The 24,533-nt window shown below is 45.9% G+C and overlaps 1 long non-coding RNA gene across 2 annotated transcripts; it reads right to left on the minus strand.

The window, feature by feature from the left end:
- Positions 1–4,167: 4,167 nt before the first annotated feature.
- Positions 4,168–21,023, minus strand: LOC139059820 (uncharacterized). 2 transcript variants are annotated; one of them, XR_011514356.1, is made up of 3 exons: positions 20,893–21,023; positions 18,357–18,492; positions 4,168–5,673 (listed from the first exon to the last, which is right to left on the minus strand). It is a non-coding gene; the product is annotated as an uncharacterized lncRNA (long non-coding RNA). The 2 variants fall into 2 exon arrangements; XR_011514355.1 differs by lacking the exon at positions 4,168–5,673 and adding an exon at positions 7,970–8,941.
- Between the last annotated feature and the right edge of the window lie 3,510 nt (positions 21,024–24,533).

Here is a 24,533-nt window from a genome sequence, read left to right on the forward strand (position 1 = left end):
CAAAATAAAGAAAACAGAAAGAGAAGTCATCAAGGCATTCCACATCTATCATATTCAGTCTTTACAGTGTTGCTACATCACCATTTCCTGAGCCTCCTATGCCAAAAAAGGTAGTTGTCAAAAATAAAATGACCTGATTCCCATGTTTTTCACCATCCAAGCAGTGTTTACTGTCAATTATTACTGCTTTTTGTAACCTCACCTGTGATTACTGTATGTTAACACTGCGCTATATGATAAGCTTAGTAAAAGTTGAAAAAGTATACTGAATGTTTATTTCTGTTTTTTTAGACATAAGGAGGGGTGCTTAAAAGCGAGCCGCATTTGCAAAATGCTTGCGTAAACAGCAACTACCCCGGTCATGTCCTAATTGTGGCCATGTTGTCCCTGCAAACTTATTAATCTCGTCCGCCCACCTAACTTGCTGCCGCCCCCTGCTACACTTCCCCTCTCTTGGAATCCAGTCCATAAACCTTAATGACCATCGATTATCTTCCCTCCTCATTACGTGCCCTGCCCATTTTTCTTGATTTCAACTAAGATATCATTAACTCGCGTTTGTTCCCTCACCCAATCTGTTCTCATCTTATCCCCTTAATGTTACACCCATCATTTTTCTTTCCATAGCTCGTTGCGCTGTCTTCAATTTAAGTAGAACCCGTTTCGTAAGCCTCCAGGTTTCTGCCCTGTACGTGAGTACTAGTAAGACACAGCTGTTTCACACTTTCCTCTTGAGGGATAATGGCAACCTGCTGTTCATGATCCGAGAATGCCTGCCAAACGCACCCCAGCCCATTCTTATTCTTCAAATTATTTCAGTCTCATGATCCGGATCCGCAGTCACTACCTGCCCTAAGTAGATGTATTCCCCTTACCACTTCCAGTGCCTCACTACCTATCGTAAACTGCTGTTCTCTTCCGAGACTGTTAAACATTATTTTAGTTTTTTGCAGACTAATTTTTAGACCCACCATTCTGCTTTGCCTCCCCAGGTCAGTGAGCATGCATTGCAATTGGTCCTCTGAGTTACCAAGCAAGGCAATATCATCCCAAGTAACCACGGATATCCGGGCGACGTCCGACGGACGTCCTTTCTGGATATTCGGGATGTCCGTGGGATATCCATGAATGTCCGACGTACGTCCGAGGGACGTCCCTGGGAAATCCAAAGGTAATCGCTTTGGCATCCGTAGTACGTCCGACGCGGACATCCAGCATGGACATGCAGGGGACGTTCAGGATATATATATATATATATATATATATATATATATATATATATATATATATATATATATATATATATATATATATATATATATATTTATATATATATATATATGTGTGTGTGTATGTGTGTGTGTGTGTGTGTGTGTGTGTCTGTCTGTCTTCCCGGGGATATTCCAGATATACACATGCCTTGAAGCGACAATAGTGGCCGGGACGCATTCAAGCACCGGACCATTATATATATTACATTGGTCTAATGCTTGAATGCATTTTTGTTTTAAATAAACGAGAAATGAACGTACACCAACTTCCACATACAATTAAACGTTTATTGTCACCTTATACATATACATAAAAAGACCAATAAGCAGATATATGCGTACTGTTAAAAGAACAAATAAATACACGGATAAAGAAGAAAACTTGCAATTTCAATAGCACAACACAAGGTAGAGAACAGCAGAACAAAAATACTTATTGCCCACCCTGCTTTGACATTTGAGTTTGCAGCATGGAATAAAAGGAAAGAGCAAAAATACATCAATTAGCATTATTAAGCAGCGAAAGCAACAGAAATGACAAGAAGGAATTAATCTTGACTACATCACTTCACTAGCACTCTGCGACACGGGCACAAAAAATGACATTAACTGGCTAATGCCTTAAACTTTAATGTCATTCGCGGGGTGCCACACGGACATGCTTAATGGTATTGCAGCTTAAATGTTATTCGCGACGTAGTGCGTTCTCGTAAGTCAACTTGCCGTCAAATGCGTACTCTCGTTCCCAATGTCTCCACATTCTGACGTGGCTAAACGAACTATTACTGAAGAACAATCAATATATTCTTCACTTTCTTTAAACAATAGCTCTTTCTCGTGGCGTAGTGCGTTCTTACAATTATTAAAACTCGCTTGGCCATCGAATGCGTACTCTCGTTTACAATGTCCGCGCCGTGGCCGTAGTGACCATATTATCACGATATTAAACAAACTTGTAGATAAAAACAACTAATATATTCTTCAATTTTTTAAAAGGAGCTTTTTATTTTCGTAGAGATCAGCAGGCGATCTTGCCGCTACTGACGGCTACAGCTCTGATCATGAGCGCAATAGCCAGGAGAAGCTGTTTGCCAGGAGAATCAAAGGGCGCCGATGAAGAGTCCGCGGTAACTAAAGCAAATGTAGACTCCGGGGTCCTGCTTACCAGAAAACCTGCATTGACTTGTGCGTACACCTCTCCTAAGGGATCCTGTTCCGTTCTCACAGCGAAGTGAACCATCCGAAGCGTCATGTAGAGTATATCCATCAGGGAAGCAAGGCACATTGTCCTTAGTGCGCGTAGTCTCACAACCACCGTCCTGAACTTCCGATGTCGCCTCGGTGCAGCGACCAGCATCACAAGGCGTACAAATGTTTGCAGGGACAGCCCGACCGCACATGTTAATGCATGCGTGCGGGGTATACGCGCCACTGCACAGTTCTAGACTTGCGAATTCTCGAGCTGTTGACTGCTGGCTGCCGGTGCGAGATCCGAAGTCCTCGAATATCGTCTTTGTTTCCAGCGACGCGTTTTCGCGCGTGCGGCTTCTCCCGCAGTCTAGGCATCCTGGCACCTGTGAAGAAAACACATTTCAATACCCAAACGAATTAAAAAAGAAATCGATGTAGCTGTCATACCTTGGTAGCTGAGTAGGAGACTTCAGCAGGCACGGAAGGTGACAAACGCTGCTCCGCTGCCCTTAAAACGATCGCAGAATGAAAAACGGCGTGGCGACGATGGCCAGAGCTTGGATTGGATTGGATGAGTGCAGCGTTCTGCTTTGCCAAGGTTCAAACACTTCCACGTGCATCTACGCAAGCATAAATAGGTTTTTAAAATATTCTATTATTACACAGTGAAATATTTACTTATTCTGGGAATATTCGGTATCTGATTTTCGAGTTTTTAGTTTCTGCTAAGCTGTCGGCGCCAGAAAAACATAGCCTTTGAGATTACTGTCAATGCATGACGGCTCTGACGCATTATAGCTTTCGTAATCGCTTTCAACGCACGCAGCCACCAAAAGCGTAGCCTTTCAGATTTGTTTTTGTTACCTATAATGATATTATTGTATGCACAATTGAACACTGCAGACAACTTCCTGTTTTAAGAAACCAGCCAAAAACAGGCGCACACAGGAAACATACGAGAAGACAGAAAAGAGGCTGGAAGAGGCCTGTCTTGTGTATGTTTCCTGTGTCCGTCTTTTTTTTTGCTGGTTTTTTCTTAATACAATGCACCAACTAGCCCAACAACGTGTTTTACTTCCTGTTTCAAAGATAAACCTGAACCTACATAGCCTAAGTCCAAGTTACATGTTCGGAGGTCAGGACCAAAACTCTATGATCAGGAACTTTTCATAATGAGGGGTAACTTGAGTGCTTGGCTCTAGGTCGAATAAGTGGCTTCAAATGGGCGCTTATATATTCTGCTAGTCATCCACAAGCATATTTTTAAAGCAAACTACAAATTGTTTGTATGACCCACCGATAGAAAAAAAAATCGTATTTTAATACTGCGATGTTAAAGTGGGCAGAATTTATATCAAGTTGGAAATATATTTATTTTGCTTTGAAAAAAGAATGAACTGTGTCCGATAGAGAACAAAAATAAACAAATATAATATGAAAAAACTAAAATTTCCGGCAATATATTTATGCTAGTTTATATATAACTCACTAGTGTATATCCTGGGCATGCCTATTTATGGACAGCCAGGGGACGTTCAAAATGGGATGTCCCATGGACATCCCGGTGGGATGTCCTTCGGACATTCAAACAGGATATGGACTTCTCCTGTACGTCCCACGGACGTCCATGTTGGATATCCGGATGGATGGACGTTGGGACTTATGGTGGACGTCCCACGGATATCCGTGGTTACTTGGGATCAGCGAATCGCAAGTTACTAAGGTATTCTCCATTAACTCTTATCCCCAATTCTTCCCAATCCAGGTCTCTGAATACCTCCTGTAGACACGCCGTCAATAGCATAGGAGAGTTCGTATCTCCCTGCCTGACGCCCTTCTTTATTGGGATTTTGTTGCTTTCTTTATGGAGGACTACGGTGGCTGTGGGGTCGCTGTAGATATCTTGCAGTATTTTCACATAAGGCTCGTCTACACCCCGATTCCATAATGACTGCTGAGGTTTTTACTCAGTCAAACGCTTTCTCGTAATCAATGAAAGCTATGTATAAGGGTTGGTTTCTTAATGAGGTCTTTCATCTCCTGCGATAACTTACCGGTATCCTGTCTAACGAAGTTACAACCGACTTCTATTGCACACTCCTTAATGATGCCCATAAGATTTTCGTTCATTGCTTCAACACTGAGGGTCTCTTCCTGAGTTAAAGCCCAATACCTCTTCCGCAGCCTGATCCGAAATTCCTCTACTTTCCCTCTTACCGCTAACTCATTGATCGGCTTCTTATGTACCAGTTTTTTCCATTCCCTCCTTTAGTCTAGGCTAATTCGAGATATTACCATCCTATGGTCACTGTAGCGCACCTTGCCGAGCACGTCCACATCTTGTATGATGCCAGGGTTAGCGCAGGGTATGAGGTCTACTTCATTTCTAGTCTCGCCATTCGGGCTCCTCCAAGTCCACTTTCGGTTATCCCACTTGCGGAAGAAGGTATTCATTGTCCGCAAATTATTCCATTCTGCAAACTCTACGATACTGATGGGCGACTTCAATGCCAGGGTAGGCAAGAAGCAGGCTGGAGAACGGTATCTTGTTTTGACCTTATCCATCGCCGATTCCACGTCTTCATAAAAGCTTTCGACTTGCTGGTCACTGGATGTAAGCGGCTAGACATGTACGGCCTTCAATTTGTACCTCTTCTTAAGTTTTACAACAAGACCTGCTACCCTCTCGTTAATGCTATACAATTCCTGTATGTTACCAGCTATATCCTTATTAATCAGGAATCCAACTCCTGGTTCTCGCCTCTCCGCTAAGCCCCGGTGGCACAGGATGTGCCTGCTTTTTAGCGCTGTATATGCTTCATTTGTCCTCCCAACCTCACTGAGCTCTATTATATCCCGTTTAATGCCCGCTAATTCCTCCAATAGCACTGCTAGACTCGCCTCACTAGAGAACGTTCTAGCGTTAAACGTTGCCAGGTTCAGATTCCAATGGTGGCCTGTCTGGATCCAGAGATTATTAGCACCCTCTGCGGCGTCACAGGTCTGACCGCCGCTGTGGTCAGTTGCTTCGCAGCTGCTGGGGACCGAGGACCGGGGTTTGATTGTTCTATTCATATAGGAGGTTGTGGCCAATCCTGCTCTGGTAAGGGAGTGCATTACCAGTTCTGGTCACTGGGGTCAGGCCACCAGGCCTGTTTATACAACTGTATCAACGTGGATTTTTTTTATCCGGTGGAAAATTGTGTGGCACCTGGAGAGAGAGAGAAAGAAGTTTAATGACACGAAATGCCGAGAGGTCGGCCTGAGGTATATTCCTCTAGCCAGCTACTCGGCATTGGGGGAAGGGGAAGAGGGAAGAAAGAGGTGCATGATGGGTGACGATGACGATAGAAGGAAGATGTAGAACATATGGCAAGCAATTTGGCATGCTCAAAGTCCGCAATCCAGGCCCGTAATTTTTAAAAAGTTCAGTAATGCCTTGATCGCCTTGAAACTCGACTGAGCGTCTGGCCAAGGGCCTAAAATAACGTCCTCCGACAACGGTGCGCTGTCGAGACGCGTAAGGTCCTTGACCAACCTATCACGCTCTTCCACAAACTTAGGGCAGTCACAAAGCACATGACCTATAGTCTCAGTCACATTGCACACCTTACAGTGTGGAGACTCGGTGCGTCGCATGAGGTGCACGTATCCGCGCGTAAACGCTACCCCCAGCCTTAGTCTGTGCAGAAGACTGGCACAGCTTCGTTGAATTTTCGGTGGTAGCCTAAAATTCATGGTGGGGTCCGATCTCTGGAGTCGTCTGTGGCGATTATCCGGATTGTCCCAGTGCTTTGCTGTCAATTTTCGGATGACACTGGAGAGGAGACAGTTGGCGTCCGCTCTTGAAAAAGGAATTGAAAGCAGTGACTCTCGTTCTTCGAGTGCTTTCTTCGTTTCGGCGTCGGCCAGTTCGTTGCCCTGTATACCGCAGTGACTAGGAATCCACTGAAATGTGATCTGGTGGCCGTTTTCTTGCGCTAAAGTGTAGAGCTCGGCAGTTTGAAGAGCCAACACTCTGTAAGCGCTCTCTTTCAACACCACTCTAAGTAGTTGAAGAGCCGATTTTGCGTCACTGAAAACTGTCCATATTTGAGGAGGCTGTCGCGCAATATATTGAACGGCCTCTCTTATTGCCACTAATTCCGTAGATGTTGTAGTCGTCTTGTTATGCAGACGAAACCGTCGAATGACTTGATGCGCAGGCGCGACAAAAGCCGCACCAGACGCATACGACGAGACCGAGCCGTCTATATACACGCTTACCAAGGAGTCATATTCTTTCGACATATATTCAAGTGTTAAATGTCTGAGGCCGACGGTAGGTATTCGCGATTTTTTAGAAATTCCGGGAATAGATAGACGTACCGGTATTTTGGACATTACCCATGGGGGCATATGTGGAAGGTCAGCCGGGGCAAAGTATGCTGCCACCTGGATTTGAACCACAGTCCTTCTGCACGTGAGGCGGATGCTCTACCTCTACGCTATCGCTGTATCGGGGCGCAAGTAGTAAGTAATTATACAGGAAGCGTTTTATTTACTGTAATTGGAGGATTGGAGTAGATTAGTTTGACCACTCAAACAGTGGGACTGGTCCAACTGTCAGAATTCTGGCAAGTTATAAGGACTGGAATCGCATAACCACAACTCTGAAGGAATGGAGTGGGAATAGAATGGAGCACCCCCACTCTGCAATTCTGCACCATGCCGTTAGATCCTGTTCTTGGGCAATGCCAGCACAGCTCTAGAATCACAAAGACGACCGCACTACCAGGGCGAAACACATAGAAGGCCCGTCAGCTGCCGCATGATCACGTGCTGCCAACAAGCAATCCTGCACATCCTATATATATATACACAGTGCACAGACTGGTACCCTAGGTAGGGGCTAGGACTCGCAAAAACTATAGTGTTCTCCACAACTGTGACGAGTACCAGGCCACCAAACTCCTTGCCCTGTGCACGTTGCTGTCTATCTTCATGAGCCTAGATCCTGATGCAACCACTGGTGCCACACTGCTATTTTCAAAGGCCACCCCTAGGTAAAGTGCCAGTGCCCGCCCAAGCCAGGGGTCATCGGCTTGGTCCAATACACAAAAGACAGTAAACTTCGAATTGACAGGACTACGAATTGGATTAGTAAATTTTTAACTAACGCGAACCAATTTGTAACTACTAATGAATTTTCTTCTCCGTGATTGCTAGTAAGATCCGGTGTGCCACGAAGCTCTGTATTGGGACCAATTTTATTCCACCAAAAACATGGCTCCACACATTGTTTGAAAACATGTGAAGGCATATGCTTGTATCGGACAGCGAGAATAAGTAAGAGTCAGTAAGCAATGTCAAATACATGCAATCTGGCTTACAAAACAAAAGAAACTGGTCACTATTTAGTAATAGTTTTCTTTTGTGTGAAACAACTGCACCCTTGAAAGTTCCTCATTCTACAAAAGTTTATATAGTGAAATATAGAAATATTTGGATGCATTTGAGTTGTCACCTGGCCCAGGGAACTTCTAGTGGCGGTCTGTCTCGATCTCTCAATTCCTGGCACTCCCCAATATTGTCACGTGGGCAGCAAAACTGTGATTAATGAAACGAGCGTTTTATTGGGCGAACTTGTGCCCTCAAAAACAGGCTACACTCAAAGAAGGATGGTAGCGGCGAACACGATCGGCGGTCGTCGAAAATCTGATAAGCGGGTCAAGCGCGTCGGCCTTTATACATCTGTCGTCGAATGTTCCAGAGCAATCGCTGGGACCCGCGTGCCTTTCACAAAGTTTCACATTATTCACGTCACGCACACATGCATTTAGATAACACAAGTTGCAGTGAAAGACAGTGGATGGAACCCATCGATAACTTCCAGAAACTTCTTTTACATGCAGGCACGTCCTGCGCAGCGCGATTACATTTGTTAGGTGGCGAGAAGTGGTCGCCCGATAAAGAAGTACACGTGTCAATATACAGCATGCCTGACTGCTGCAGTGGTCAAGTGCTCTGCAGCTGTAGGAAACCAAGGGATAAGGGTTGATTTCACAATTTATGGCATTTCCAGATTTTTTACTTAGTACGATCTCTACACTATGTCGACACTATGCCACTAGACCATTGCTGTGCTGCAGTCATCATAATATTAATTACTCATTGTATACACAAGCTATACAGCTGGTTAGGCAAAATTTTAAACTCCGCAAGGAAGACAGGACATGAACTGAAACATAGGCGCACACAAAGCACAGGCTTCCAACTGGTTTTATTTCGTGAAAGCAGAGAATATATAAGGTACTTCAAGTTAGCAAAACAAGGAGCAATTGCGAATAATTTGTGCATGAGGCAGTGATGAAAAATATCATGGCCATGTATGCATTAAGGGTGCAGGAGAGTCTTAATGTGCCCATCTGAGTAATTCTTTCCTTGAGAATCTCCTCTTGCAGTGCAGGAGCTGCGACAGCAAAAGCTGCCTGCCTCATCTGGAACAGAATAAATTCCTTTCGAAGGCAAGCTCAAAAGCAGAAAGAGAAGTCATCAAAGCATTCCACATCGCTAAAATTTGTGACAACTAAGTTATCTCACCTTCTTGATACCTATCAAGGAAAGAAATAGAATTCTTAGATGGGCACCTTGGGACTCTACTGCACTCTTAATGCACAGGTGGCCTTGCTATTTTTCATATCTGCCTCTTGCACAATTTCTTTGCGAATGTTTTTTGTTTTGCCATTTGAAGAACTCTCTGCCTTCACCAAACAAAGCCAGTCGGAAGTCTATACTTTGCGCATGCATCTATGCTTTTGTTCATGTCCTGTCTTCCTCACACAGTTTAAAATTTTGCTGAAGCTACAAGCTGACTAGCCCAACAACATGCCTTACTTCAGTGTCCAGCTGGGCTTGTTGGTAAAGCTACACAATGCCAGCTCAAGTGACCACCGTGTGTGTCTGCTCTTCCGTGTTCGCATGTGGCTCAGCCTTGATTGCATGTGTAGTTTCAATACTAGCTACTATATTTTAACTACTAATATAACATCTATCTTCAACTTCCAGCTAGACAGAGTACCTCATACTACATTCTGAACATTGCTGCAGTCAAGAAGGATTTCTGTCTAATGCGCTGGCCTCTACCACCAAATGCCTGAAAAATTAAGAAACATTATGTAGATTCCAGACACAGTCGGGATTTATGTTGCAGGTAAATGGCTATGTAGCGTTGGTTTGGGTTCTTCCAAACATTGCAGTGTTGACCAATATGTTTGTGTATGGCGAGTGATTGCATATATGACACAAGCTTTGTGAGGAGAGTATGAATGCAAAGGCATCGTTTCTTTGCCTCTTTCCTAACACTGTGGTGGCAGCTGTTTTGACGAGTGGAAAACTTGGCTTATGCAGTATGCGCAAATGGGCACGTGCCTATTCTAGGCCCATCTCATAGAATGGGTATGTGTCGCTGCGACACAAGTATACAAGCCTTACATGTAGTATTAAGATAAGTGTCATATGTCTCTGTGCATACACCTCTTGTCAACGTTCTTCACTAAACAAGCACATGTCACCTTCATCCTCACTGCACAGAGAACAGCTATAGGTGATAAGGTGGCTTCCCTGCATAACATGCCTGTGACATCTGCTACTGCTAGCTTGCCAACGCAAATACGCTTTCCATCATTTGGATTGCAACAATGCATTAAATATGAATGTTTCATAGATTCTCATTAACCACTTTTAACATGTATGTTGGATCTACACAATTCCTTTTTGTACTCCAGTGAAGAAACATTACAGCATAAAGGTACAGTGTCCATGTTGTGCTAGCTGCTACAGTGAGGGGGACTTGGAAATGTGAGCGAATCCCGAAGGTGGTGCATTCTAGCAAAGCACCTCGAAGTCCAGCTACAAAGGAAGAATGGGAGAGACTGACATGCTCACAGTTTGATAAGCAACTTGTATATGCACACATGCTCTGACATGTATTATGCACTGTTATACACGTGCCACTATCCCATACACACAGCAATGCATTGGGGAGCAAGAAGTATGTGCACGACAGTGGTCAAATGGCTAGAGTGTCAGGTTGTTATGCTGGGAAACAGGTTCGGGGTCACTGTAACATATTTTTGTTTTCAAAGCAGAAGACCGAAACGAGTCGGGACGTAAAATTGCCTACTGCAAAGTGCTTGGTATGAAAAAATAATTATTTGCATTAAAAATGCCCAAATCTAGCGCATGCAAGTGTGCATTCCCACATACCTGAAACGTTTTGAGGTGCAGCACATTGAAAGTGCAGTGGCTTTGCCACAAGGTTGACGTGTATAACAGTAAAGAGCATAGCAACAATGGTAGCTTTTCCACATAACCAAGGTGCACTGCGGTGCAGCACATTGCAACAGCTGTGGCTTCTACACAAAGCTAATGTGCATAATGCTGCAGCATGATGGAGCATGTTTTTAACAGACACAACATAGAGGCTCTTTACATGTACATCAATGATTTTATGAGCAGCTAAAGTGGTTGTGAATGTTGCAACGATAATGTTTTTGTTTTCACTTTTCAGACTGCAGAATGCCGATTTCTACATTATACTAGGGCAAATAAGTAGCTTTTTTATTCTCAATGCCTTTTAAGCAGTGTGGTGTTATCGCGACCACAGTATAGCAGAGAAAATATGAAAATTTAGTATAATACAACTAATAAGCTTTGCTTCTAGTATCACTGAAAATCATATCAAGAAGCTCGGAGAACTGTCTCCTACTGAGTGCACATAAAAAGCATTTCGAAATGGTGGGCTCAAAACACTGAAACTTCAGTCACAGACTGCATTCTTAGTCTTCCCCCAAATATATATAGGTCACTCATGACCCTGAGACAGCATACATCAGATTCAGCTTGTAGTTGTGAAGTGGCTTGGGAAGTTCACAAATAGATCTGAAATTATTTTAAAGTTCAGGCTATAGCTTGTATGTGCAGTTGTGCCTGCTCATAGCACAACTGGTGCTGTATAGCATACTCGTGATAAAAACAGTTCCCCAACAGAAAGGCACTCCTTTTTGTGCAACTTCCGTGACTGTCTATTAGACAGTCACGAGAGCACGAAAAGGGTTTGAGACTTTTAAGACCAATTTCCTTGAGGCAAAGTTTAGCATGGAGCCAGTTTGGTCACAAGTTATTCCTACTCACACGTCTGTTTTCTTTTTTTTTCATTTAGTTTCAGGTCCACCTAAATTATTGCCGTCATGACAGTCTTCACATAATATGGTAGCATCAATTGTTGTATTAATCATTCGAGCATCGAAATCTAAGTTTGCAGCAGTGTAAAAGGACAGGAGGACAACGGAAAAGAGGAGAAGTATCACATTTTAACATTAGTGGGTTGCAGTGCAACAGAAATAGGCAAGCACTAATTGAGCAACGAGACCACTGGACACAGGAAATGCAGATTTAGTTGAAACACAGCAGCCTGTAAGGAAGAGATGGAACATTAATTCTTTGCGAAGCTTAGTCTGCATCACTATTTTGTATGCCATCGGTGATCATGAACATGCCAGAGGCAAAGCATACTGTTATGGGGATGTTGGAAGTATAGAAAGACTGTATTTAAAATATAATGCCGCGAGAACTTGGTCACATTCACAACAGTGATGGAGAAAATCAACGACGTCTGTTGCACAACTATAGTCGGCAACACCTTTGTTATCGCGTAGCGTGTCGTGTAATCAGTAGCGACGGCAATCGACTTGTTAACTCTAGTCGTCGGAAAAGTGCCAGGCAAGTCAAGGCCTAAGCGAGAGAACGGTTCGGAAGGAACTTCAACTGGATGGAGTCATCCTACAGGTGGTCGGGGAGGTTTCTCTCGGTGCTGACACAATTCACAAGTTGCGACATAAGAGTGCAGTAAGCAGTAGAGACCCAGCCAGAAGAACCGGTGTCATACGTGATCGTATGCACGCAAAACTCCAAGGTGTCCCGCCGTCGGTGCATCGTGACGTTCAAGAACAGATTGCAGATGACAAGGAGGGACAAGGGGCAACTCAGGGCCATCAGCGTTGATAGTGCTGTGGTAGAGGATGCCGTTGTGCGGCACGAACATGCGGCATGTGCTGTCAGTGCTGCTGGAGTGATTGTATTCCGGCGATGATGGGCTGTAAGGACTCGTCGCGTTGTTGTTCGCCGTGCATGTCAGTCATGTCAGTGAACGCCATCACGCAGGTCATCGGATCATGCGTAGAAGGATTAAGTGGATCCACGGGGTGACGAGAGGCAGTCAGTGTCCTTTTGGAGGCATCCAGTCTTGTAAGTGACAATAAATGAAAATTCCTGGAGCCACAAAGCCCAGCGACCAAGCCGCCCTGTCGGGTCCCGGAGGGAAGACAGCTGGCAGAGTGCATGGTGGTCTGTAACGATCGAAAATGTGCAGCCGTACAAATATGGCCGGAACGTGACGATAGGCCAAACTAAAGCGAAGCACTCCCACTTGGTGATGGGGTAATTTCTCTCGGCAGGTGACAGCAGGCAGCTGGCATAAGCTATCACGCACTCGGTACCCTTGTGTTGTTGATCGAGAACAGCGCCGATGCCATGACCGCTTGCACCAGTGTGGACTTCGGTCAGTGCAGATGGATCAAAGTGGGCAAGTATGGGAGGGGTGGTCAGAAACCCGATGAGAGCGGCAAAAGCGTGAGCCTGCTCCGGGCCCCGTGAGAATGGCGTGTTCTCCTTTAGAAGATCTGTTAATGATTGAGCAATGTTGGCAAAGTTTTTGACGAAACGGCGAAAGTAAGAACACAGGCTGACGAAGCAGCGCACGTCAGAAGCAGAATGTGGCACAGGGAAACTGCGTATGGCACGAACTTTTTCCGAATCTGGTTGAACACCGGATGCGTCAATGAGGTGTGCCAACACTGTAATCTGACGACGCCCAGATTGACACTTCGTGGAATTCAGTTGGAAGTCTGCTTTTAAGAAGACCGCAATAATGGCAGCGAGTCGGGTAAGTCGGCTGCCGAACATGGGAGAAAAAACAACAGCTTCGTCAAGGTAACAAAGACAGGTGGTCCATATGTAGCCTCGCAAAAGAGAGTCCATCAGACGTTCAAATGTCGCTGGAGCATTGCATAGGCCAAAGGGCATGACTTTAAACTGATATAAGCCATCCGGCATGATGACGGCTGTCTTCTCCAACCATTTCATCAACTGAAATCTGCCAGTAGCTGGATCGAAGATCGATGGACGATACGTATTTAGCACTGTGCAAGCAGTCCAAGGCGTCATCGATGCATGGTAGTGAGTAGACATCTTTTCGTGTGATCCCATTTAAGTGGCAATAATTGACGCAAAAATGCCAGGCACCATCTTTCTTTTTTCACACGGACGACAGGCGAAGCCCAAGGGCTGGCTGATGGCTCGATGACCCCCTTGCAGAGCGTTTTGCCCACCTCTGGTTGGATGACTCGATGTTCATGCGATGCACGATAGGGACGCCGACAAATAGGATTTGTGTCTCCAGTGTTTATACGGTAGTGAACAACAGATGTTCGGCCTAAAGGCCTGTAGCCGAAATCAAAGATGCCATTGTACGATTCAAGCAGGAGACGTATGTCCCTGGCCTGTGTAGAGGTGAGGTTAAGTGCAGTCATTTTTGCAAAGTCATCCGTTAATGAACCAGAGCTGGGAGCTGCAAATGGCACTAATAAACCCTTCTCAGAATGCAGACTCTCAACATCAAATTCAGAACCACTAGAAACGCTGTCCAAGAAAATGCTGGCTGGAATCACTTCAGGGCACAGGCTGAAATTCAGAAGCGGTAAAACGATGTCATTATTAGTAACCGTGACTGGTTCAAAGCACATCGATGATGGGGCAAAGAACATATTCACCATCAGGAACCTGTGGCTGGGCGGTCAAAGTGACGTAAGTAACTGCATCGGGTGACAAACGCACATCGTGAAGTGAGCAGAAGTGCGGGGAGGCGGTGCTCGGAGCATCGGCGAGTTGAGGCAGTTCTAACTGAAGAACGCCGGTCATTAAGTCGATGAGAGCAGAATGAGTGGATAAAAAGTCAAATCCAAGCATAACGTTATGAGGGAAGACGATCACAGCAAAGAGAACAGAACTAGGGCGGCCAGCTATACTTGCAGTACACATTCCAAGAACAACCAGCATGCCACCGTCAGTCATATGAAGCACTCGGGCAACTGCTGGGGTGAGGAACTTCTTTAAACGTCTACACGGGCTAGCACTCATCACAGATATGTGGGCTCCACTGTTGATGAGTGCTTGGACAGCTATGCTGTCTATTTTAATGCCAATTACACTTATTCTTGTGGGCATAGACAGAGGATTTGCTGCAGCATTAGGCAATGCAGCACCACCTCCGAGGGCTGCATTTCTTAGTTTTACGAACGGGTGTGGCCAAATGCCACAGGGGACAAAAGGCGACATGGCTGCAGCGAACAGGAAGATGGGCAACATGTTTGCGGTGAACGAGACTGGTGTACGTGCGACGATGGTGAGCAACTGTACCACATGTTCCTAGCAGAGTTGGCGCTGTTAGATTCAGCGGTGGGCGAAACATTTTCATCAAAACGGCTCAGGTTGGTCGGCGTGCGAAGTGTTAAAGGCGACGAGCTGCGACAGTATCACGCGACATGACCAATGCGGCGACAGATGAAACATATCGGCTGGTCGTCTGCAGTTGTCCACTCAGTCGGGTTGCGATAACACGGAGAGAAGCGTCGGGATGGAGCAAAAATAGTAGAAGGGTATTTGTTAGCTCTGGTGTTGGCAAGAGCACAGACAGAACATAAACCAATGTTTTCAAGTTCCTGGTGAATGATAGCTGGTGAGAAGGGGACTGAAAATGTAGCATCAGGGATACGCGAACAGAAATGCAGGCGCCATCACATCCAATTCATGTCAACGATTCACACCACGTCCTCCGATGGCGGTGCATGCTGCTGTGTGGGTTGATCTTCACACGTCTGCATTGCAGCAGTATTAGGAAGTCTGGCGAATGGTTGCAAGACGCATCGGCTTTTGGCCTGCTGGAATTCTCAGCACTCTTTAAAGATAACATCAACTGTAGGGCAGCTTTTGCACATGAGCAGATTAAAGGCGTCGTCAGCAATGCCCTTAAGCACATGCCTGGCCTTCTCAGCTTCTGTTATGTTGTGATCGGGTTTGCTTTATGACAAAGTGCCAGCATGTCCTGGATGTACAAGAGACAGGACTCCATGGGGGATTGGGCACAGGAGGCCAGTTCCTGTTTTGCATCAATTTTACGGTCGGCTGGTTTGCCAAACAACTCTGTCAACTTCTCTTTGCGTTGGTCCCAGCTTGTTAGCTCATCTTCGTGGTTTTCGTACCACACTTTTGCCATGCCTCTTAGGTAGAACAACAGGTTAACTAGCATACGCGTAGGGTCCCATCTGTTGATTCCACTCATGCGTTCGTACATAGCCACCGACTCTTCAACATCGGCGCCATCGGTACCGCAGAAAGTTCCAGGATCCTTATTTATCACCGCCGCTACTGCGTTGGGGTTATAAATAAGGATCCTGGAAGTTTCTGCGGTACCGATGGCGCTGATGTTGAAAAGTGGGTGGCTATGTACAAATGCATAAACTCGGACATGCGAGAAATCGTCAGCGCGTCTCTACGGGACTGCACGGTAGTCGAGGCTGAAGAAGCGGCCGTCGCTCTAGCGGCAGCGGAGGGCTATCGGACTAGGTGGTTTTTAACAATACTAACCAACTCCCAAACAGCATGCCGAAACTACATGTTAGGCAGAATAGGTCACAGAGCGCTCCACATACTTCGCTCTGAAGATCACCACACACAAAACCCAGAAAAAGAACAACCAATTAGACACACGATAGTGTGGACGCCGGGTCACACGGACGTGGAAGGCAACCGTGAGGTTGACAGGGTAGCTCGAGAATACACAGCATACCGAGCACCCTCCACCAATGACCTCGAGGAAACTGAGCCAGTCCCCAGAGAATACTCGGCTATCCTAAACCACTATAAGGGCAGCAGGAAGCGGTACCCCCCACTGCATAGCTCTCTCACTAGAGAGGACTCCATAGCTTGGAGGCTGCTACAGACGGGTGCATATACGAACTTAAACACACTCAGTAAAATACAACCCACACAGTACACTGACAAATGCCCATGGTGCCAGAAAACACCCACGCTCTACCGTATAACGTGGGCCTGCCAGAAAACAAACGCGGCACCAAACCTGAATGCGGAGCAATGGAAAGGAATGCTCTCTAGCGACTGTCAGGACATCCAACTAGGGCTGATCCGACGGGCCCAGCTGGCAGCGGCATCCAGTGGAGCCCTGGACTATAGGCAGAGGGTTATTGCTAAAAAGATGGAAGACACCATCTGACTCCGCGAAATTCATTAAATTTTTCTAGAGCTCAATAAACGTTTTTGCTCCTTTTCCAGGATCCTTGGGTTGCACAACCACAACCTTGGCTATGCCCAATGACAAGGGACAGCAAGATGCTACTTTATGCCCAGATGTCACCTCTTATGACATTTCAAGGCAGCGAGGCTGAGACTGCACTGTATTCAGCGGCACTGACAACCATGATGTAGAGGACTGACTTTCCCCCTATGTACAACACATCAGCAGAATAAGAACAAGGAAATGCCCCACACAGGTGTGTGGCACTAAACTGGACGCACTACCTGCTGTATGCAAGAGAGAATTAGGAAGAATGAGCTTCCCATTACTCCTGAGCACCTACCTACAACTGTTTTTATGGGCACAGCATTGAAGCTGCAATTGAGGTAATGCCTAACACCACATGAAATACAAAGCACAATACGTCAACACAGAGAAACCAAAACAACTGCACACACAACTTCTCACCAAAATAGACACAACGTCTGCTTTATGTTGCATCTGAGCTGAAACGGGAGAATCCCAAACTCTGTGTCACATAACATCTGAAAGAATCAGCTGCTATGAGAGAACCAGTGAGATTAATCTGGCGCGCTATGCATGCATCTGTAGCCTAACGGGTAAAGAATTGGGCTGCTGCACTAAGGACCCAGACTAACGACCCACCATCAGGCACATTACTATTATTGAGCCTATCTGACTGGATGTACGAAGAAGCCAGGAGACAGATCATGATAATGCTTTGCACAAGAGACAACGAAGCTGAACCCACGTTTTCTGCCTTGTGCTTGCAATGCTCTACCAAGTGAGCTTAAACGGCAGTTGTCCCGATGTCAATTTTCTTGGATAGCTGCGCATGTGTACTAAGCATAGCCCTAAGAGGGCTGGGCAGCAGCACTCACAGTCATGATGGCAGATGTTAAGTATCCTTTAAAACACCCATACTACAATGTACATGATCTTAGAAGCTGGCAAGTGGCTAATAAACACTCGTTTTCTACCATGAGGAACCAAGGCAGCCGAAATCAAAACATTTGTAGCTTATGAGCGAGAAAAATCAGGGGAGTCACGCAGCTCAATGTTTTGTTTATAACAAGCATACGATGGCAACAGACTATGAAGCGACAATCACTATATAGAAAAATGGGTTAGAGCTGACGACAATCATTGGCAGCTCACACTATAATGCTTTCTCTACAATGTATTGTCTCAAGACATCTGGCAGCAAATCTTCTGGATTCTTCTACTATGTCTTTTGCAACTGAAATTTTAAATGTGTGTAATACTTCACGGCAACTTAGAACACTTACATGGTTAAGCATCTCCATACCTTAAATTTGTGGACCAGCTTTGTCACCTTTCTAGAACAATAACTCCCTGGTGTCATACATCACTCAAACCACTACTAATTAAATCTACCTTTAGATAAGCAGTACCTGCATTAGATGCAGCAGCATACCCTTTTAGCAAATGCATATACATACCACGCTCAGACTGAGCAAACCAAACAAACCAACAGCGACCAGTACTTGTGTCCATTTGTCTTCAACGAGGCAGAGACAGGCCAGGTCTCAATAAACACAACAAATATAAGGTGCAGGCAGAGGAAATAAGCAGAAGCTGTAAAGACAGCAGTAAAGTGAAACAAATTAGACAAATTTGCACACAGTCAGCGATCTGGGCCGAGGACAATTCACAACGTTACTGCCACAATTAGAAGTAAATGCTCCTCATGCAACAAGAAAAAACACGTTTTAGCTGTAAACTGCACGAGTGCGTGGAGTTGGTTGATATTCTAAAAACAGCACAGACAACAATTAAAGCAGACACACTACTTGTGTCATCTGCCTTCTTGCTGTTTTTTAAATATCGGTCACAGTTGCAAAGCTACGCACATGATCTATGAACGAAAGCAACGGACGTGCATATAAAGCTTGGTGAGCCGATTCATACTCATATATGTTTAATTTTGAAAGTTCCAGTAAAAGCGATAGTAGCAGCAGCAGTAAAGTGGGTTCGTTTACCAGCTCGCTCACAACGTACGCATTGTATGATTTAACTCGACGGCTCGCAAAGGGGCTACTAAGAAGCTTTAAGTGAAGGAAATACGCTTTCGTTATCTCACTGCAACGAATGAAAGCCTCTGACGCCCATACCGCGGTCAGCAGTGAGAAAGTTAATTAAATGCAGCAATGCGCTGCATGGGTAAATAAGAAGGGCATAGCGTAGTCATCCTATAGAGATGGAGAAAAATAGACTTAAGAACGCGATAAACATCATAGGACGACATCCACGCTAGTTGAGTGCATGCATTTCTGGCGCGTGGAAGATGTCGCTGTTTTTTTGTTATTTTTTTTACATCGGTGCAACGCGTAGGAACTGCAGTGTTGAAGGCACGAACGAATAAATTATACTGCGATCACTGCGAGACCTGCGACAACCGTTTCGTGTTCCTTCGAATTTCGAGATCACATCGACCACAGCTCGAATGCGCAACCGGTTTTTTACGTGTTAGCAAGAGAACGGGTAATCGCACAACACTGGGCTTCTTCGATTTTCCACTTCTGGCTACCCGCGGGCTGCCAGAGCCAGCCAGAGCGTCTTCGTTTTTCTCGGGTTGCTCCGCCCACCGCGCTACGCACTTCCGCCGGGCGTTCGTTTTGCTCGCGCTGGACGGTTCTGGCTACCCGCGGGCTGCCAGAACCTGCCAGGACGATTTTGGTCTGGCTGCTCTCTGGAAGTTCTCTGGCTAGCAGACGACCTAAAAGAGGCGATGGGCGCTCGCCGCCATCTTTACGGGGACTTCACAGATTTCAACGCGTGCGCTTGAGGACTTAAATTTATCTCGCTCAGCCAACTGTATACGGTCATCTCCGGATTTCCTTACTTCTAGCGTGATCTTTTTAGTTGCTAACGCTCCGTTCCGCATTGCGAAGTGGTGTGATACGAGCCGTGGTGAACCGTTTGAAGCTTTTGTGTGTGTGTGTCCCCTGATTGCTTCTTCGCGGTGGTAAACAGCGCGCCGCGCTCTCATGCGTGCATGTTATTAGCATCGTGTTCCACGCAAGTTGTAGACGCTCATTCACAAATTGCGGTACATCTTGGTTTCGTCTTTCAGTGGTGGCGTTCCTTTTCACATATTTCGCGTATGTATATCTCTCCTTTCTCTGCAGTTAGCGAAGGCTTTGCAGTTAGCCCGTGTTCGCTCCGTCTCTCCGTCGTATGCTTAGGTGGCAGCTCGAAACCGATATGTGTTCGAACTGCAGGCCGTTGATCTAAGAATATACTGATTGCACTCGGTACATTTAGACACACGTACATTGGCATATTGCTCTCATGATTGCGACCAATGTTGTTTTTCGTGTGAAACGTTTCGCTGGTCACAGGCGACGTGCATTTTCACGCGCCAGCCGCGTCCAGCTCCTTAAATGAGAAGCACCATCAGCCACAACAAACTTTCTGAAATCGAAGCTCAAGCAGGTCGGCGCGAAATTTTATGCGTATGAGACGTACCCGATAACCTGCTTTCTCATGTCTTGTGATGATACAGCGCCAACTCATCAATGTCGCCGGTGGGCGACGTGATCGCTGCGAACAGGGATCTTCCAGCTATCGCTTTCGAGTATACAATCACGATTTCGCGTCTTGTCATCTGCCGCGTCGGAGGCCATCTGTTGCGCTGCGCAAGGCGAGGTTGGCCCAGTACGCGTCCTGCGACGAGTCGCGCGAAATCGCGCGAAAGCGATCGTATTCCTGAATGCAACTATACATTTTCAAGGTGGCAACGCATAAATGGGCCGACTACGCCGAGCGCGCGTCGGCCTCGACGGGCGCTGCCATGCTGGTAGCATGTTTACATTTGGCCAGCTGTACCGGCGTTCGATTTTGCAAACTTCGGGCAGGTTCGGGTTGTCTTGGGATCCCAGCCCACGTGACTTCCTGTCAGAACCGGAACTAGCTGGCTGCCGTCTGGCTGCCAGCGGGCTGCCAGAACTGCGAAAATCGAAGAGGCCCACTTACCGTTGCTCCAAGTACGTCGCGGTAGCACCAGCAGCTGGGCAACAAATGTCATCAAGCCCTGGCCCACCGCAGTGTCCGCAACTTGAAGCTTCTATAAGCATTCGCCAAAAACTAAAAGCGGACAACAGCCATACGTACTACGCGCGCGAACGAGACGCAAGCCATGCGTCTGAGTTCGAGGGTAGGTATTTTGAAAAAGCAAAAACAAACAACAATGTGACGTCACATCTGGTAAAGTCAATTTGTCCTCCTTTCTCACCTTCTCTCAGCTAACGCATGCGCAGTGACCACGGAGCACTCGGGGGCGATGTTCAGTTGGCCCCGTACACATAGTGAGAAACTCTATGCCCGTACACTCTCAAGTTCAACAAATGGCCACAGAGGGCGAAAAATCAATCGAGGCGCGTTTCAGCGTAAGCGCGCAAGTGGAGATACTGTAATTTGGTCGAATACTTTAGTTTGTGCTTTTTCTGCTAGGGGCGCTGAACATGCTGAATTTTTTACTTTACTCATTACTTTGCTCATTACTTTTCGAAGCCAGATCGGGATGCCTTAGAACACGCACGTATAAAGCGAGATATAAGAAGGAAGAAGAAGCATGTGCTTGCTGCGGTAAAGCTAGGGAAACGACGGAGCATATTTTATTAGAATGTGAAGACATCTATCCAGCGGTCGATTTAGGCACCACTGGCCTCCTTGAAGCCCTCGGGTTCAGCGGGAGCAGTGGTAAAGCAAACAGGTCCGCAATAGACATCAGTAAGAGGCGATTGGAGGATTGGTGGAAGAAAAGTAGGGAAACGACAAAGGACGGAGACGTACAGAAGCACAGTTCGCAATAGGGTATCAGAAAATTTGTACGTGGTAGTTCATAGTGTGTTTTTTTTTCTTATTGGTTAACCTAGGTAGGATATTAGGCAGCATAGTAGCAAGAGCTTGGTGGCGCAAGCCACCGCCCCGTTCCAAAGGGGACGCTCATAACATCCATCCATCCATTTTTACTTTACACACACCATTGACATAAACAATCGAGGTGTTTAAGGATGTTTTTTTTTTTTACCTCAGGCAAATAGGCAGTTGATTTTTTTTAATTTGATTGTTGAAGCTGCTTTTTAGTTATAGCGTCAAGGTTTTTGTACTTGATTAACCACCGACAGCCGACAGCCGACAGCCTATTGGCATCGATGTGTTTCCTGGCCCTTGGCGTTCGAATACTACGGCGGTAAAACATTTTCGAAAGCATGCTGGTTTCGTCTGCGAGTCATTACACAGACTTGCTGTAAAGAGGTCTACTCTTGGCAAAAAATAGTGCCTCATTTTGTTTAGGCGTTGATTATCATAATGAATGTGGCGGAGGTTGAGGGAGTACGCTTGAAGGTACGTTTTTATGCCGTTGATCTCCATAACACCGTAAATACGCAAAGCGATGTCACAGAACACCCGATCATTGTGTGTTCTCCGTCATCGCTTGTTTGCTGTACGCCTACTAATTCTTCATTTCTTCAAATGTTGTATCCTCCTTTTGTCCTTGTTCTCTTGTGCTTCACTTACAGTATGTCGTTCCGTCAGCTGTAATGCGCATTTGCAAAAACAATACGTTTGATAAGACGCAGTGGTTGTCATAATTTCACTACACATGTATTAAGCTGGCACATATATGGTTCAGATACAGATGCCTGTATGCGGACTTGCACGACGTTGATGCGGAGATTAGGATAATTATGACAGAGGCAGCTGACGGCCGTAAGCTGTTGCGTTCTTTCCGCCAAACTACCCGGCCTGGTAGTGCTGTAAAGATGCTGTAATAAAGTGACACGCGGTGACAGGGAAATTATTATACTTAGCAGCCGACCGTACGTTTTGTAGCTTAGGTCTTCTTTCTTGTGCGTTTATGCTACCCTTATTAATGAGCCATTTCTTGCCTATGTTCTTGACTATGTAACCGCGTTTGTGTGGATGCGTAGACGTGTGCTTTTTGTTGTACTTGTAAAATACAAATAAAATATTTTCAGGCTTACTCAATCTTTGGTGTCGTGTGCGTTTATTCCAGTCGAGGCCATCGTGCCACCTGGAAACCGCATTTTGTCAGTAGCCCTACACGAAATGCAACAGCTGGAGCGCGGCGGCACAACTCGGCGTAACGGCGGCGTAATAAACGAAAAACCGCTCGGGATGCCCTTAAAAGTCAGATCAGAGTGTGCCTTAACTCGATATGACTCAGCGCTACATGTATTCTGCGCCTCGATCGTGCTCCCGCCAGTTTGGTTGCTGTGTGGCAAACGTAGCGCCTACTTAGTATAGGCGCTACGTTTGCTACACAGCAACTAAACTGGCGGGAGCACGATCGAGGCGCAGCAGCCAGAAACCCAAACCCAGTAAAGCCACAGAACACCTGGTAAAGCGTGTGCAAAACCCGTTTCCGGATGGAAGGTAGGAGCGTCCCCTTTGAAACGGGGCGATGGCAGTTGCCACCATGCTCAGATTTTTATTTTTATCTGTGTTTTGTGTTATTGAATTTCTCGATTTTCTTTAAATACGTCTTCCTACCCTTTTAACCTTATGTCACCTCTCTGCTTTTGAGCCACCAATCCTCCAATCGCCTTTTGCTAATTTCCACCGCACATTTATTTACATGACTATCATTATCTCTGAACTCTAGGGCCTCAGGAAGGGTGACTGTGGCCGCATCGACATCGGGATTGATACCATCACATACATCCCAGGTGAAAATGTTTTTACTTCCAGCTGGATTATGGAACTGGAAATTTCACCCAGCTGGATACTTTTCTAGCTGGGAAGGCAGCTGGAAAAAATCCAGCTGGGTGAAATTTCCGGTTCCATAATCCAGCTGGAATATGTCCCAACTGGAACGTCTTCCAGCTGGATCCAGCTGCAAGAAATGCCAGCTGTAATTCAGCTGGAAGAGGTTCCAGCTAGAATCTCCAGCTCGGACTTTGGGTCTATAGACCCACAGTCCGGGGTGGCACACAGCACCGGTCGCCATGGTGTTGAGCCATGCCCAGGTGAAATCCCAGGGTGTAACCTCGCATCAAGCAGGATACAAACTGGCCAGCACTCGCATGGACAGCTCAATTGCTGTCGCAAGTCACAGTTAGTTCCTAATGTGACTGGCCGCAGGACCAACTGGTCCGGTGAAAATACATGCAGCCAAAATAGCACGGTGCTGAAACTTGAAACCCTTTATTTGAACACTTGCAGCAAGGATTGTGAAAGCATATCTTGCAGCTCCCCCAAGGTGTGAAATGCACTTGCACATCTCCTTGTACACCATCTGAAAGAAATATGTAGACATAGTGAGTGAAATTAAAAACAATCATGACTTTAATCCACTCAGTTCTAGTAAACAGTGACCTTTACCAAAATCACATGGATTGTATCAACAGCCTTTGGACAGTACCACAGTGTACTTTCATCACAGCCCCTTTTACAGTTTATGTGGCGCGAGCCTCAACCTGAGCTCTCACGAGGCTCACAACCTGAGCTGCAGAAGCTATGCAATGATTGTTAAATTGTTTAGCGCCATTGACTGTGGCTTTAGTGTAAATAGAATTCAAATGAGCTCATTTGTATTTTGAACTAGGTGTGTGGTGTAACTCAGGCTCCCAAGAAGCATTTTTCTGATG

Source organism: Dermacentor albipictus, chromosome 5, assembly GCF_038994185.2.
Source record: "Dermacentor albipictus isolate Rhodes 1998 colony chromosome 5, USDA_Dalb.pri_finalv2, whole genome shotgun sequence".
NCBI lineage: Eukaryota > Metazoa > Arthropoda > Arachnida > Ixodida > Ixodidae > Dermacentor > Dermacentor albipictus.